This window comes from Triticum dicoccoides, chromosome 3A (genome assembly GCF_002162155.2).
Source record: "Triticum dicoccoides isolate Atlit2015 ecotype Zavitan chromosome 3A, WEW_v2.0, whole genome shotgun sequence".
In the NCBI taxonomy this organism is placed as follows: Eukaryota; Viridiplantae; Streptophyta; class Magnoliopsida; order Poales; family Poaceae; genus Triticum; species Triticum dicoccoides.
In genome coordinates this window covers 545,140,371-545,156,417 of record NC_041384.1, presented here as the reverse complement: position 1 = coordinate 545,156,417, position 16,047 = coordinate 545,140,371, and the positions used below count along the sequence as shown (strand labels likewise).

General features: G+C 50.5%; 1 long non-coding RNA gene across 3 annotated transcripts; it reads left to right on the top strand.

Moving 5' to 3' along the window:
• The first annotated feature begins 11,946 nt into the window (after positions 1 to 11,946).
• LOC119269077 lies at positions 11,947 to 15,214 on the top strand. 3 transcript variants are annotated; one of them, XR_005133442.1, is made up of 4 exons: positions 11,947 to 12,246; positions 12,355 to 12,453; positions 13,576 to 13,664; positions 15,062 to 15,214. It is a non-coding gene; the product is annotated as an uncharacterized LOC119269077 (long non-coding RNA). The 3 variants fall into 3 exon arrangements; XR_005133443.1 differs by lacking the exon at positions 15,062 to 15,214 and adding an exon at positions 14,421 to 14,732; XR_005133441.1 differs by lacking the exon at positions 15,062 to 15,214 and having other exon boundaries at positions 13,576 to 13,864.
• Positions 15,215 to 16,047: the final 833 nt, after the last annotated feature.

Sequence of the window (16,047 nt, the reverse complement as noted above, 5' to 3'; positions counted from 1 at the left end):
GATTTTCCTTTTCTGTGATACTCTAAAACAAGGAAAAAACAGAAACTGGTACTGGGCTCTGGGTTAATAGGTTAGTCCCAAAAATAATATAAAAGTGTATAATAAAGCCCATAAACATCCAAAACAGACAATATAATAGCATGGAATAATCAAAAATTATAGATACATTGGAGACGTATCAGTATGCCATCACCATTAGCTCGGCGGACCAGCTCAAGTGTGCGGCAACCGCCAGAGTTCTCCCGATGCTCTGTTCACCCGTCATCAGTAATGTCCAAGTCACTAAGACCCTCATCGACGGCGGCACAGGGCTCAGTGTCCTGTCCGTCGAGACATTCGACAACCTTCAAGTGCCATACGATTAGTTCCAGCCCACCAGGCCTTTCTCAGGAGTGACTGACGGCTCCACCACCCCGATAGGGAAAGTTCGTCGCCCTGTCACCTTCGATCAGTGCAACAACTACCACACCGAGCTCGTCGACTTCGACGTCGCCCACATCCGCCTGCTGTACAATGCCATCCTTGGGTATCCAGCGCTGGCCAAATTCATGGCAGTCACCCACCATGGCTACAACGTCCTCAAGATGCCGGGAAGCGGCAGAATCATCATAGTTCCTTGCGAAGAAAGAGAAGCGGTGTGCTCCCTAGAGCGTGCCTTCCAAGCTGCGCCAATCGAAGACCCTAACAGTGCGGGTGTGCAGTACCCTCCTGAGGCCAACCCCAAGAAGAAGAAGCAGCTACTCCGCACTGGACCTCAAGGGAGCAGCACCTCCAGCGGCGCCACCTCAGGATCTGCGCCCGCGCCTGGGGTGCCTCTCTCCCTCGCATAGGGAGGCACGCCCAGCCCCCTCCTTGGGTAGGGCTCAAGGGCTCTCTTCTGGAGGGCCTCATACCTGGCCAATGTCACGAGGGAGGCGCTCGGGCACCACGTGGAGGCGTGCTTCGCGACACGTTTCCCTCAGGAGGGCACCGGGCAAAGAGCGCCTGGTGCCTAGGAGTTCATCATCAAGACCACTCAGGAGCTTCAGGAAGCAAGAGTCATACGCGGCGACCGCCGCCCACCTGGCGCTGCTCCCCACCCAGGCGAGGGTGGTGAGCTGCGTGTCTGCATCGACATCCCAGGGCTCAACACGGCCGCATCTCAGGAGCGCTTCTAGCCTTCACGCGGAGGCCGGTGCGAGGGTTCGCCTCACATCTACGTTCGCATGTCGTTCGACCTGCCGAGCGTGGCTGCCGCCTTCCAATGCAATCTGCAGAGCATCCTGGCAGGTCAGGAAGCCAGGCATCATGCAGTCCTGGCGAAGATGGAGACGGTCGTCAGGAGGCCACTTGAGCCTCCCGAGGCTCTGGGTCTCGGCGGCTCATGAGGAGCGACTTCCTCGCCACGTGTCTTCAGCTACCCCAACACTCCTTCGACAACCAAACTAGGTGACATCTTTCCAAGTTTATTTAGCTGGGAGCGCCCCTGGGCTGCATCATTCCCAGGCTGCATCATTCCCAGGCTGCGTGGGTCTGTCCCTGCGGCATGTATCCATTTGCATCTTTAGTTCACCTTGCTGGGGCGCCTCTCAGGCTGCATCATCCCCAGGCCGCTCAGGTCCGACCCAGTGGCATGTATCGTTCTTGCATTTACCTAAGCTAGTTTGCTCCTCATGAGGTACCCCGCCTTGGTCTCTCCGCCTCCTCGTGAGCCAGCCTGACGAGGCCGTGCCTGAGGAAGCTCCGCATCATCCGCCCCGCAAGGCTTGGCCCCTCGCGAGGGTCTTGGGTTTGTGTTGGTGAAGATGGGCCGCGCTGGGCCCCCTTTTTGAGCCACACCGCAGGCCGCAGGCAGGCAAGTCTGGGGACCCCCGTTCCCAGAACACCGACAGTAGCCCCCGGGCCCAAGGCGCGCCCGGACTTGGCCGTGCAGGGAGACGGAAGGGCAAGAGCGAAGCGCCGCGGGCCCTAACAGCCTGCGGCCTTGGGCGGCGCGTGGCGGTTGATTGGACATGGGCGTCTCCACTTCCCCATGGCGCCTCGGCAACTGCACAGACTGGACAAGTCCCTGCATGCAAAGTGGGTCATGATTACCTGCAATCGTGGGGGTCGGCGGTTGGCCTTCGCCGGCCATAAGTACGAAACAGCGCGCGCCCTTCCAGTCCATCCCTCCTTGCTTCTCCTTCTTCCCGATCCTTGCTCCGTCTTGCTGCGATGGCTCCGATCCGCCGGTTCTCGACGGCAGAGAAGGGAAAGGCTCCCCGAGAGGAAACAAACCCACTCCCGCCGAAGAAACGGCTCGTCCCCCGTGGCCCGAACGAGGGGCCCTTCAGGTGGTGTCGAGGCCTTGGTGCGAGCGGGCGCCGTCGGGGTTCCCGCTTCCATTGTACGCCCACGTCGAGGGCCCTGAAGGAGCCGATGCTGACCGCCACGGGCGGTGCCGCTGTCGGTGCCGACGGGTCACGAAGGTGTGGGTCGTCCCCCCTGGGGTCCACACCGAGGGCTCCTCCAGAGAGTTCGTGCTCCACGTCGCCATTCCTCTTCAGTCTTGGATCCGCCTTCCTCCCTTCTTCTCCTCCATCATCCCGTAGGGGGAGCCCCTGGAGCTCTGGCTGCAGCACGCCGGCTGCAGCACCCTCGCGACCGAGGCAGAGGTCGCGGTCGTTGCCCCGGGCGAGGTCTTCATGACTCGGGCTGGAGAGAGATTGCCCGGGTTTGCAGGATAAGGGGCGTCTTCGCGGTCCACTTGGATTACGACGGTGCTTCGGTGATGCTCTTCAAGGTCTTCGATGCGAGCGGGCGCCGGCGGGAGTGCTGCCCCGGGAGAGGTGGCCGGGGCCCTGCCGTGACAAGGACTGGGCCCGCCAACCGCTCCCTTGGCAGCTCCTTAGGCGGTGGAGGCGTCGGAGGTTCCAGCGACTCCGGTGAGCTCTTCGCGACTCCGGAGACGAGCGACGACAGCTACGAGCCCCCGAGCCGACGCCGCTCCTGGAGCAGGGCGGGCTCGTCAGGCCGCCGCCGACTCTGATCTGGATGGGGTTGGCGTCGGTGCTTGACGGCCCACTGTTGATGATGGCGTCTTTTGCAGGGACGCGCGTAGCTTGTGTCCCTTTAGGATTTGTTCCCTGCGAGGAATCAAAAACGCGTCCCGTGGGGGCTTGTAAGGTGCCTATGATCCTGTTTTGTTAATGTAACCCTTGTCGTAGAATTGTGCGAGTTGCTCATTCCGTCTTAGCTCAGTCCCCCTTTCGAACCTCACGAGGGCTTGGTGCTCTGCGCCGACAGGTCCCAGTCCCAAGGCAGCTTCAGCCGTCGCTGGTATGCCAGGTCGCGATGCCGTGGTCAAGGCCAGGAGGTGAGCGACCCGGAGTCCGGTAAGAGCCCCTGAGTCGCGATGCCCAGGAGGTCCCCTTTGGCGCCCAAGCAGCCATCGTTTGGTGAGAAAGGAGAGCGGCGTCGCTAACACGGGATAGCATTAGGTGCGGGGATGGTGCCACGGTAGCTGGCGCTTCCGGGTGATGACTTATCTTGATAATCAAGGGCCGCTCTCTGGTGTGTCGCTGGGTCCGTGCATCGGCAGGCGCGAGGTTGCTCGGTGAGGTCCTCGTGTGTATCTCCCCTCTCGCCTTTGCTCCCCTTTCTGCTCTAGTCCTCGGGTCCCAGCCCTCGAGCGAGTCTCAGCCGTCGCTGGTATGCCAGGTCGTGATGCCGTGGTCAAGGCCAAAGGGTGAGGGCTGGAGAGCCAGTAGGAGCCCTGAGTCGCGATGCTCAGGCACCCCCCCTTTAACGTGCAAGCAGTTCGCGCAGACGAGAGCGAAGGAGACACCGCAAGGGCCTCGCTTGACGCAGCTCCTTCAGGAGGTCCTGCAGGTCCATCATAGAAAAAACAAGGGGTTGCCATGACAATTGACAGTCAGCCGTTGGTTGCTTCCGAGGGGTAGCGAGGCACTGAAGGCTTGACGAGGTGACACTATGCGGGGCTGCCGCGGCCAGAGCTCAGCCATCCAGGTTTGTCGGCGTTGCAGGGATGGACCCATGCACAAGTGTCGTGCCGTTTGGGAGCAGCTCCGTTAGTTGGCGTCAGCTGAGCAGGCAACTAGGTAAAACACATTAGCCGCGAAGGAGTGGATTCATTCAAATAGATGCTGGGAAGGCGGACATCACTGGGTCAGGCCCAAGCAACTTGGGGGGTCATGCAGCCCGAGGGACGCCCCCAACAAGGTAAGCTAACAACATAAAATAAAAAAGGGATACACGCCGCAGGGACGGACCCACGCGGCCTGGGAATAATGCAGCCCTGGTGGGGCGCTCCCAGCTAGAAATGAAACTCGAAAGATGTCACCTGATGATGTTGAGGACGAAGGAGTGTTGGTATAGCAGGCTCGGTGGGCTGCGGGAGCCGATCCTCACGAGCCCCCAGGCCCAGGGGCCTCAGGAGGCTCCGGAGGCGCTGGCGGCTCCTCGCGGGCCATCTCCATCCCTGCCAGGGCTGCGGAACGCCTGGCCTCTCGTGCCTCCGTGATGCCCCTCATGAGGCGCTGGTACGTGTCAGCCGCGTTCGGTAAGCCGTAAGGTATGCGAACGTAGCTGTGGGGTGGGCCTCCGCAGCGCCCCACTCATGAGGGCCAGAGGCGCTCCAGAGAGGCAACTCGGTTGAGTCCTGGTATGTCGATGCAGACGCGCAACCCACCATCCTCGCCTGGATGGGGAGACACTGCTGGTAGGTGGCGGCCGCCTTTCATGACTCTTGACTCCTGTAGCTCCTGAATGGCCTTGCTGACGAACTCCTGAGGGTCTGGGTCTGCATGCCTTGCTCCTTCTTGAGGGAAACGTGTTTCGAAACACACCTCCATGTGGTGCCCAAGCGCCTCCCTCGTGACCCTAGCTAGGTCGGTGGCCCTCCAGGGGAGAGCCCCCGAGCCCTACCTGAGGAGGGCGCCGGGTGCACTTTCCTATGTGATGGAAGGAGGTTCCCCCTGGGCAGGCACAGGCCCAGAGGGGCCTGCCTCCTGAGTGGTCGGGCCGGACGATGTCTTCTTCTTCTTAGGGGCGGTCTCGGGAGGCCTCCTGCTTCCGCGATCCGGGTCTTCCAGTGACGCGGCCTGAAAGGCTCGTTCCAGGGAACACACCACGTCCTTCTCTTCATAGGGCACCGTGATGACTCCGCCGCTTCCTGGCATCTTGAGGACATTGTAGCCGTGGTGAGTTATGGCCATGAACTTGGCCAGCGCTGGGTACCCAAGGATGGCGTTGTACGGCAGGCAAATGTGAGCGACATCGAAGTCGATGAGCTCGGTGCGGTAGTTGTCGCGTGCCCCGAAGGTGACAAGGAGGCGGACCTGCCCAATCGGGACCGTGGAGCCGTCGATGATACCGGAGAAAGGCTTGGTTGGCTGAAGCTGGCTGTAGGGCACTTGAAGGTTGTTGAATGTTTCCATAGACAGGACGTTGAGCCCCGCCCCGCCATCGATGAGGGTCTTGGTGACCACCACGTTGCTGACGATTGGGGAACAAAGCATCAGGAGGACTCCGGCTGTAGCCGCACACTTGAGCTGATCTGCTGAGCTGAATGTGATGGCGCACGCCGACCACCTGAGAGGGCGCGTGGCTTCGAGCCTGGGGAGGACTACGTTCACTTCGCGGGCGAACTGCTTGAAGATGCGCTGAGAGGCTGGGGCTTGTGCCCCGCCCAGGATGCAGGTGATCGCGCGCGGCTCCTGGAAGCCCCCAGCCCCCTCGTCCTGGTGGCGGTCCTCGTTTCTCCTTGGCTGCGGCGGCAGCGGTGGGAGGCCTGCGTTGCCTTGCGGGCGATCCTCGCGAGGTTGATCCCTCCAGCCTCCCTCGCGAGGCGGGTCTTTCCAGTGATCCTCGCGAGGTTGATCGCGCCACCCTTGGCGCGGGCCACGGTCTTCCCAGCGTCCTGCGTTCCTTCCTCCTCCTCGACCGTAGCCCCGGTCACCGCGGTCAGGGCGACGGCCGATCCTTCCTTCTCGCACGGCTCGGAGCTCTTGACATTCATTGGTGTTGTGGGTGTGGAGGTCGTGGTACACACAGTACCGGCTGCCCTTGGAAGGTTCGGGCTAATCTCTGCCCCGCTTGGTGTCTGGTTCTGCCGCGAGCACGGCAGCCCCCTTGCGCTTCACATCCTTGGCCTTGGGCTTCTTCTCTTCTGGGTCTGCGGCAGGCAGCTCGAGGAGGGAGAGACGCCCTTCCTCGGCCCTGGCGCACTTGGTTGCCAGGTTGAACAGCTCCAAGGAAGTGCACAGGTATTCATGCATCACCAGCTCCTCCTTCATCTTGGCGTCGCGCACGCCGTCGGAGAAGGTCGAGATGATGGCCTCCTCGGTCACCTTGGGAATCTTGAGGCGTGCGTTGTTGTTTACTTCTGCGATGAAGCTGCTAGAATTGCTAGATCCGATACTAAAAATAAACATAGACCTATTGTAGGCATACCTGTTATTTCTGTTAAAATAGGAGATTGCTGCTATCATGGCTTATGTGATATGGGTGCTAGTGCAAGTGTAATACCTCATTCCTTATACAAGGAAATTATGCATGATATTGCACCTGCTGAGATAGAGGAAATTGATGTTACAATTAAGCTTGCCAATAGAGACACTATTTCACAAGTTGGGATTGTTAGAGATGTTGAAGTCTTGTGTGGGAAAGTTAAATATCCTGCTGATTTTCTTGTTCTTGGTTCCCCACAAGATAACTTTTGTCCCATTATATTTGGTAGGTAGACCCTTCTTGAATACTGTTAATGCTAAGATAGACTGCAAAAAGGATGTTGTTACTATTGGTTTGGGGGATATGTCTCATGAGTTTAATTTTGCTAAATTTCATAGACAACCCCATGATAAAGAATTGCCTAGTAAAGATGAAATTATTGGTCTTGCTTCTATTGTTGTGCTTCCTAATGATCCTTTAGAACAATATTTGCTAGACCATGAAAATGATATGTTTATGAATGAAAGAAGGGAAATAGATGAAGTATTCTTTAAACAGGGACCTATTTTGAAACACAACTTGCCTGTTGAAATTCTAGGGGATCCTCCTCCACCTAAGGGCGATCTCGTGTTTGAGCTTAAACCTTTGCCTAATACTCTTAAATACGCTTATCTCGATGAGAAAGAGATATATCATGTTATTATTAGTACTAACCTTTCAGAGCATGAAGAAAAGAAATTACTGAAAACTCTGAAGAAGCAGCGTGCTGCTATTGGATATACTCTTGATGATCTTAAGGGCATTAGTCCCACTCTATGCCAGCACAAAATAAAATTGGAGAAAGACGCAAAACCGGTTGTTGATCACCAACGACGGTTAAATCCTAAGATGAAAGAAGTGGTAAGAAAAGAAATACTAAAGCTTCTGGAGGCAGGTATAATTTATCCCGTTGCTGATAGTTAGTGGGTAAGTCATGTCCATTGTGTCCCTAAGAAGGGAGATATTACTGTTGTTCCTTGTGATAAAGATGAATTGATCCCACAAAGAATTGTTACAGGTTATAGAATGGTAATTGATTTCCGCAAATTAAATGAAGCTACTAAAAAGGATCGTTGCCCTTTATCTTTTATTGATCAAATGCTAGAAAGATTACCCAAACATACGCATTTTTGCTTTCTAGATGGTTATTCTGGGTTTTTTCAAATACATGTGTCAAAAGAGGATCAAGAAAAGACAACTTTCACTTGCCCTTTCGGTACCTTTTCTCATAGACGTATGCCTTTTGGTTCATGCAATGCACCTACTACCTTTCAAAGATGTATGACTGCTACATTCTCTGACTTTTGTGAAAATATTGTTGAGGTATTCATGGATGATTTTTCTATATATGGAACTTCTTTTTATGATTGCTTAAGCAACCTTGATCGAGTTTTGCAGAGATGTGAAGAAACTAATCTTGTATTGACTTGGGAAAAGTGCCACTTTATGGTTAATGAAGGTATTGTTTTGGGGCATAAAATTTTTGAAAGAGGTATTGAAGTTGATAAAGCTAAAGTTGATGTTATTGAAGAGATGTCGTCTCCTAAGGACATTAAAGGTATAAGAAGCTTCCTTGGTCATGTAGGTTTTTATAGGAGGTACATTAAGGACTTCTCTAAAATTTCTAGGCCTCTGACTAATCTCCTACAAAAAGATGTTCCTTTTTTCTTTGATGATGATTGTGTAGAAGCATTTGAAATGCTTAAGAAAGCTTTGATTTCTACACCTATTGTTCAGCCTCCTGATTGGAATTTACCCTTTGAAATTATGTGTGATGCTAGTGATTATGTTGTAGGTGCTGTTCTAGGACAATAGTTGATAAGAAATTAAATGTTATACAATATGCTAGTAAAACTCTAGACAGTGCCCAAAGAAATTATGCTACTACTAAAAAAGAACTTTTAGCAGTTGTATTTGCTTGTGATAAGTTCAGACCTTATATTGTTGATTCTAAAGTAACTGTTCACACTGCTATTAAATATCTTATGGAAAATAAAGATGCTAAACCTAGACTTATTAGATGGGTTCTCTTGCTACAAGAATTTGATTTGCATATTATTGATAGAAAGGGAGCTGAGAACCCCGTTGCAGACAACTTGTCTAGGTTAGAGAATGTTCTTGATGACCCACTACCTATTGATGATAGCTTTCCTGATGAACAATTAGCTGTCATAAATGCTTCTCGTACTGCTTCATTGTATGCTGATTATGCTAATTACATTGTTGCTAAATTTATACCACCTAGTTTCACATACCAGCAAAAGAAAAAGTTTTCCTATGATTTAAGACATTACTTCTGGGATGACCCACACCTTTATAAATAAGGAGTAGATGGTGTCATTATACGTTATGTACCTGAGCATGAACAGGAACAGATCTTACGCAAGTGTCATTCCGAGGCTTATGGAGGACGCCATGCTGGAGATAGAACTGCACATAAGGTATTGCAATCCGGTTTTTATTGGCCTACTCTCTTCAAAGATGCCCGTAAGTTTGTTTTGTCTTGTGATGAATGTCAAAGAATTGGTAATATTAGTAGATGTCAAGAAATGCCTATGAATTATTCACTTGTTATTGAACCATTTGATGTTTGGGGCTTTGATTATATGGGATTGTTTCCCTCCTCTAATGGGTATACACATATTTTAGTTGCTGTTGATTATGTTACTAAGTGGGTAGAAGATATTCCAACTAGTAGTGCTGATCATGACACCTCTATTAAGATGCTTAAAGAAGTTATTTTTCTGAGGTTTGGAGTCCCTAGATACTTAATGACTGATGGTGGTTCACATTTTATTCATGGTGCTTTTCGTAAAAGGCTTGCTAAATATGATGTTAATCATAGAATTGCATCTCCATATCATCCACAGTCTAGTGGTCAAGTAGAACTGAGTAATAGAGAGCTCAAATTAATTTTGCAAAAGATAGTTAATAGATCTAGAAAGAATTGGTCCAAGAAACTTGATGATGCATTATGGGCATATAGGACTGCATACAAAAATCCTATGGGTATGTCTCCGTATAAAATGGTTTATGGAAAAGCATGTCACTTACCTCTTGAACTAGAACATAAGGCATATTGGGCCATTAAAGAGCTCAATTATGATTTCAAACATGCTGGTGAGAGTCTTTTTGACATTAGCTCACTTGATGAATGGAGAACCCAGGCCTATGAGAATGCCAAACTGTTTAAAGAAAAAGTTAAAAGATTGCATGACAAAAGGATACAAAAATGTGAGTTCAATGTAGGTGATTATGTATTGCTATACAACTCTCGTTTAAGATTTTTTGCAGGAAAAATTCGTCTCTAAATGGGAAGGTCCTTACGTCATTGAGGAGGTCTATCATTCCGGTGCCATAAAAATCAACAACTTCAAAGGCACAAATCCGAGGGTGGTGAACGGTTAAAGAATCAAACATTATATCTCAGGTAATCCTATAAATGTTGAAACTAATGTTATTGAAACTGTAACCCTGGAGGAATACATGAAGGACACTTTCCAGAACGTTTCAGACTCCGAAAAGGAATAGGTATGAGGTACGATAAGTAAACCGACTCCAGAACAGTTCTAATAGCATTTTTTCTCCGTTTTGGAATATTTAAGAAAATAGGAAAATACGAAGTAGTCCGGGAAGGACATGAGGCGTCCACGAGGGTGGAGGGCGCGCCCTACCCCCTGGGTGCGCCCCCTGCCTCGTGGGCACCTCGTGTGCTCTCCGGACTCCGTTTTCTTGCATGATACTTATTTTGGTCGGTAAAAAATCATTATATGATCTCCCGAAGGTTTTGACCACTATACCACGCAAATATCCTTTGTTTTTGTTTCGAGCTGTTTTTCTGATAGATCTAGATCACCATGACGTCTCCAAGCACCTCCAAGGACAAGTTCTTCGAGAAGGTCATCAACCCCTACCCCGCAGAAGTGCTGCAACATCCTCAAACCATTGAGATGCGTGAGGGGTTGCTGGACATCCACGATGTTGAGGGACCAAGGAGGACCAGAAGCGTGGATGCAAGACTCGTAGCGGTGGAGCAACAAGTTTTCAAGTGCCAGGAGACGGTGGAACATGGACTCGACGCCAACCACATAATGATCACGGAGTTCACCAACAACACCAAGCTGGATGCCAGGAACATCGGGGAGACCATCTTCAAGCTTTACGAGAAAATCGAACATCTCCAAGCCCAGATCTATGACCTACAAAACCAAAATTGTGAGTATGAATCTTTCCCTAATAATAAAGAATGGGTTGAGTCTGTCGGGTTCACCGTCGCGGTAAATTTGTAGAAAGGTCCCTGCGTTTATCGTATTCAACCCGCAGTTCAAATCGAACCGGTACGAACGGGAGAAAAATGTAAGCCACGCCGTGCCTCCGGGCGCTCCGCCCCGCCCCACCACCTCCTGCGACGCCCCGCGCGACGCCGACCGCCTAAGGGTGTGTTTGGTTTCTGTCACAAAGTGGAACAACACGGGTCGGTTCCATCCCTGGGGCTCGTTCCCGTGTTTAGATTGTCCAAGGACCAGAACGCACCGATTCCTGGGAACGGCATATTCTCTCTTTATGCGGAACCGAGTCGTCTCTCCAAATCGAGCGGACGATGCGGAACGGCTCCCTGAGCGCCCCGCTTATCTCTCTCTCTCTCTCGTGTCTCTCTCACATCCGGCAGGCACAGGGAGGCGGCCGGAAGGAGGCGAGCGACGGCGGATCGGTACCAAGCCGTGCTCCCAGCCTCGCCGCCGGCACACTTGCCGCTAACGCTGGCGGCGACGACCGGATCGTGGCCGTCCCCTTCCCTTCCCGTTAGATCCGTCAAGGTCCAGCGACGGCGACAACCATCTCCGGTAGCCATGTGGATCCTCTCCCGCTCATCTACCACCACAGTCACACTCACGACGCTGCTGCTTTCCTTGCCGGCGGCAGCCCCGCATGTCTCATGCGTGCATGCTGCTCCTGGCATGGCCCTTGCGTGTGTCGTGCAATTGCTGCCCATGGCCTGCAACTGCAACTATTGTTGTTGTGTGTCGTGCTGCTCCTGCTGTCTTCCCACTGAATTTGATGTTTTATGTGCAGATGACAGAAAATTGATGAAGTTCTACTGCTAATTGTTGCTAACGTCTGACAGGCAAATATGTATCACTTGTTTTGGGCATATACCATCATTTGCAATTGAAAGAATTGTTGTGTTGATGATTTCCTTTTACCTCTATATATGCGTTTTGTTTGTGTTTGATGTCAAAGTTATATTGTACATAATCACAAGAAAACAACAGGAGATATGAAGAAATCCATTCTGTTCCGATCTCTAAAACCAAACACCGAAATATAACCGTTTCATTCATTTGAATTGTCTCTATCAAACATAAGGATGGAACTAACCCATTCTAGTGAAATAAACCATGACATTCCATTCCACTTCGTTCCAAACCAAACACACCCTAAACAACTCCCTCACGCCCCCACCTTCTTCCTCCCCGGCTCATTCCCCACCCCACCCCTCAATCCCCACCAACCACCGCCCTCTCCACCATCGTCGAGCACCTCCATCAGCCACCCACCCGCTGGCGCCAACCCTGACGACCCAGGCGCACCCGAGACCCGGCGCCCCCATCCATCTACCTCCTCACTGCGTCGCGCCGCCGCGCCACCAAAGCGCTACCCGGCGATGGATCCAAGCCGGCAACCGCCCCAGCGTGCCTCCTGGCGGCGGATCCGGGCCGGCAACTATTCCCCTCCTCCCCCACGACTGGTTTCCTCTCCTTTGTGTCAAGATCGACGGTGAGCTCACCGGCGCCTGCTCTCTGCCGACCTCCCCTTCCTCATCTCCCTGCGAGGTTCCCAGCCACCCCGCCTCAGATGCTTGCGTTGTTGTTGTTTATTATGTAGGTGTTCAGTGTAGAAGCCGGACGACGTGATGCTGCTGTTACCGATCTGCTGCAGCATCTCTTGTTCGACTCCGAGATCACTGGCGATGAACACAATCAGGTGAGTACAGAGCTTACTGAAAAAGGGGAAATCAGGCCACGCCCGAGATGTGAGCCCTGCCATCCCAAAGTTCCTTGCTTGCCACCCTACATCGTCCCCATGGTCTTTTCAGTTCATGCCATCCCACGATCCGGTCAATGCAACGGGCTACACTAACAATCTAAGGTCAAGTCACAGCTTGGATTATTTCACTAACTAAAGAAAATCCTAACTGACGAAACTGAACATTTGACAGCTACATTTACGCCTGACGAAACTGATTTTTTTTGAAACTTTGACAACAGCTACTAACTCACAGTCTGACACTGTGGTCATCGTAGATGAGGACGTGCATGCGTGTGGCATGTGCGCTGCTGCTCGCCAACGCTGTCGTGTGTGTGCATCGTGCCGACTATGTGTCGGGTCATCCACAGGGCTTCGTTCTCGGTATCGACGGTGATCACGAGTGCGAGGTCGAAGTTTGTGAGCTTAGGGTGGAAGCATGTGTCGAGCAGAATGTTCCTGCTCTTGGAATACTTGTGCACGTAGTTGAGTCCGCCTGCCACGTCCAACGCGACCTAGACAAGCTGGCTCCATCCGAGCACCTCGTCGTTGTGGAGCCACTTGCTAAGCGTGCTGTTCTCGGCGAACTCAAACATCATGTACGTCAATACATGTAGCCACCGTGCATGCAGTGATGGAGAGGCCCCGGACAGGCGGATGAGGCTCAAGTCGTTAGCTCCTGTTCGCGATCGTCGGGTACGGTTGATTCATCGAGGCCACGGTTGATTCATTCATCCTTAGTACACTTTATTTCTGTTTCATGTGTTTTCTGTGTAGAAGTTGGGTCTCGATGACCTATAAGCAAGAACAACCTTCTCCAACTGATAGTGTTATTGTCCTAAACAATTTGCTATTTAGGTATTTGGATGGGGGATAAAGAACGACATTCATCATTAGTACTTGAACAGACTTGCCTGGTTGGGACTGAACAGGATCTGTTGTAGTGCATCTTACTTGACTGCTCATTGTACAATTTAAATAAAATCAAGGTCTTCTCCATATGCAAGGGAATGTTTTTTTACTGCAATGGTAAGCTATTCTAAATCCATCTCATAATGTGGCTGCTCATGTTTGGTGTAGTTGTAGCGCATGGCATGGCGTTGGTGGGGAGATACAAAGGGAAGATGATAAGGGAAGATGATAGGGGATTACTCGATAAGTATGCGGAGGTGCTGTAAAGTTTCCTCCTTTATGTATAGTTATTTGATTATCCATCTAAATATCATCCCATGTATATGTATGAAACTCATTTTGTGCTGCTAAATTTGTTGTATAGATTTAGTATTATTTGGTGTTAAACTTATAATGATCAAAACAATGCTAAACTTACATGTCGATTCATCATTTGTATACTTTTGGTTTTAGCGGATTGATATGAGAGGTTTAGCACTACTCTTACTTATAGATCCAAATGTATTATGGTCACCAAGGACGAAATTAGGCCTAGGGCAGCTAGGGCTATAGCCCTAGGCGTGGCCGAACCAACATCTATAGCCCAGTAGTATACTTTTTAGAATTTTTGACTTATAGGAGGCCCAGCCCCAGGCGTGTAGGCCCCAAGCTCTTGCCCATAAGTTTCTCCACGACTCCACCACTCACGTACTAGATTTCTACCTCATTATGGTTGGAAACCCGACCCCATTGCTACAGAAAAGAAAACAATCTTTTCAGAATAGTTCGTCATCTCACGAGATTGCAGAAACCCTCGCGCATCGACGCATCTTGCCTTCTGCGGTTGAGAGGACCTGGGCTGGGCTAAATTTTTTGTATAGATTTAATATTATTTGGTGTTAAACTTATAATGATCGAAACAATGCTAAACTTACATGTTGATTCATCATTTGTATACTTTTGGTTTCAGCGGGTAGATATGAGAGGTTTAGCACTACTCTTACTTATAGATCAAAATGTATTATGATCACCAGGTTAAATCTACCACATGGGTCGTCAGCTTTGTTACCGTAACAATGCACCAACCTAACACGCGAGGAAAACAATTTCACAAGATTCTCATGTTAAGTAACTATTCAAAGAGGTACATGACAATGTTGATGTGCGGGAAAGATAAATTCACTCACTAACATCTCTGATGCTATGGCTTACATGTTGACGGTTGAGACCTGCTGAGTTTACTCATTTATTGTGTGATGTGTTAACTTGCTTTTGTAATTTGTATATGCCAACATATGTCATGTTGTTTTATGGTTAGTAGTATTTCAACATGATTTTCCTCTTCATCACGCATTAAAACAAGACTACAGTAAGGTGCTACAGAGCTAGGAGATCTTGGTGTATACTACAATATATTAATACGGAGGGATTCCTGTGTCACCTGATTTGATAAGATATATAGTATAGTGCGGAACTTTTTTCTGATTGCTAATTGCCTTTATGTGAAGATCTTTGTATGGATTAGTTGATATGGTCAGTGGTCAAACTGTTTGAGTTGCAAAATTGTTTGAAATTTCAAATTTGTGGGTTGTATATATACGATATGTGTGTCATGCATAGCTGTCTTCTTAGTTTTGTCTGTTAGCATTAATTAATATCTACTTCTTTTTTGCAGACTTTTTTTAACTATATTTGATATACTTTAGATGGTGAGCATAATAATGGAGATGGTGTCGGATGTGGGGTTCTGGCAAACCCTTAAGGTTCGAACACTGGGGTGCGCGTGAAGCCTATTTCTCTCACCGATCTACGCCCTAGCTTGCTAAGATCTCGCGGACGAACTCGCAACACAGAAATACACAAAATTTATACTGGTTCGGACCATCGTTGTGGTGTAATACCCTACTCCAGTGTGGTGGCGGTGGATTGCCTCTAGGGCAGATGATGAACAATACAATGGGAAGAGCAGCCTCCTGAGGTTGAGGTGTTCTTGTGCTTGGCTAACTTGTGTGGTTCTGGATGGTCTCAAATGGTCCTCTGCCTATGGTGGTGGTTAGTCCTATTTATAGAGGCTCTGGTCCTCTTTCCAAATATTGAGCGGGAAGGGAGCCAACAACGGCGGGCAAATTTGAAGGGAGCAGCTAGTACAAGTTATCCTGACAAAGGCGGTCTTCGCCTACGAAAGGCTTTGGTGGTGACGCTGTCTTGGACTCCACAATGACCTTTGTCTTGCCGTCCTTCTAATCTTGGTCTTCTTGCACCGATATGGCAACCTTTGCCTGATGCTTCGGTACTCCTCGTCTGTGCTGACCTCCTTTGTACCAAAGAGGAAACAAGGACGCTGCGCGCGCTGACGCCCGCCTGGTGTCGATCGTCATGGCTCACGTCACGAGAGCCTCGTGAGGTTTGCCTCACCTTGATATCTCCGCTCCTCGTGAGCCTACCCGACTAGGCCACTCCAGAAGAGGTTTTGTGTCGTTCGCCTCGCGAGGGTCTTGGATGCTTTGTTGATGAAGATGGTCCATACGGCTTGCTGGCTTAGCCACGTAGCGGGCCGCAGGCAGGCAAGTCTGGAGACCCCCGTTCCCCGAACACCGGCAGATGGTGCATATGAGGATTTTTATCTGCCGTTACAACACAATTTATATTCTGGGTTGCGCC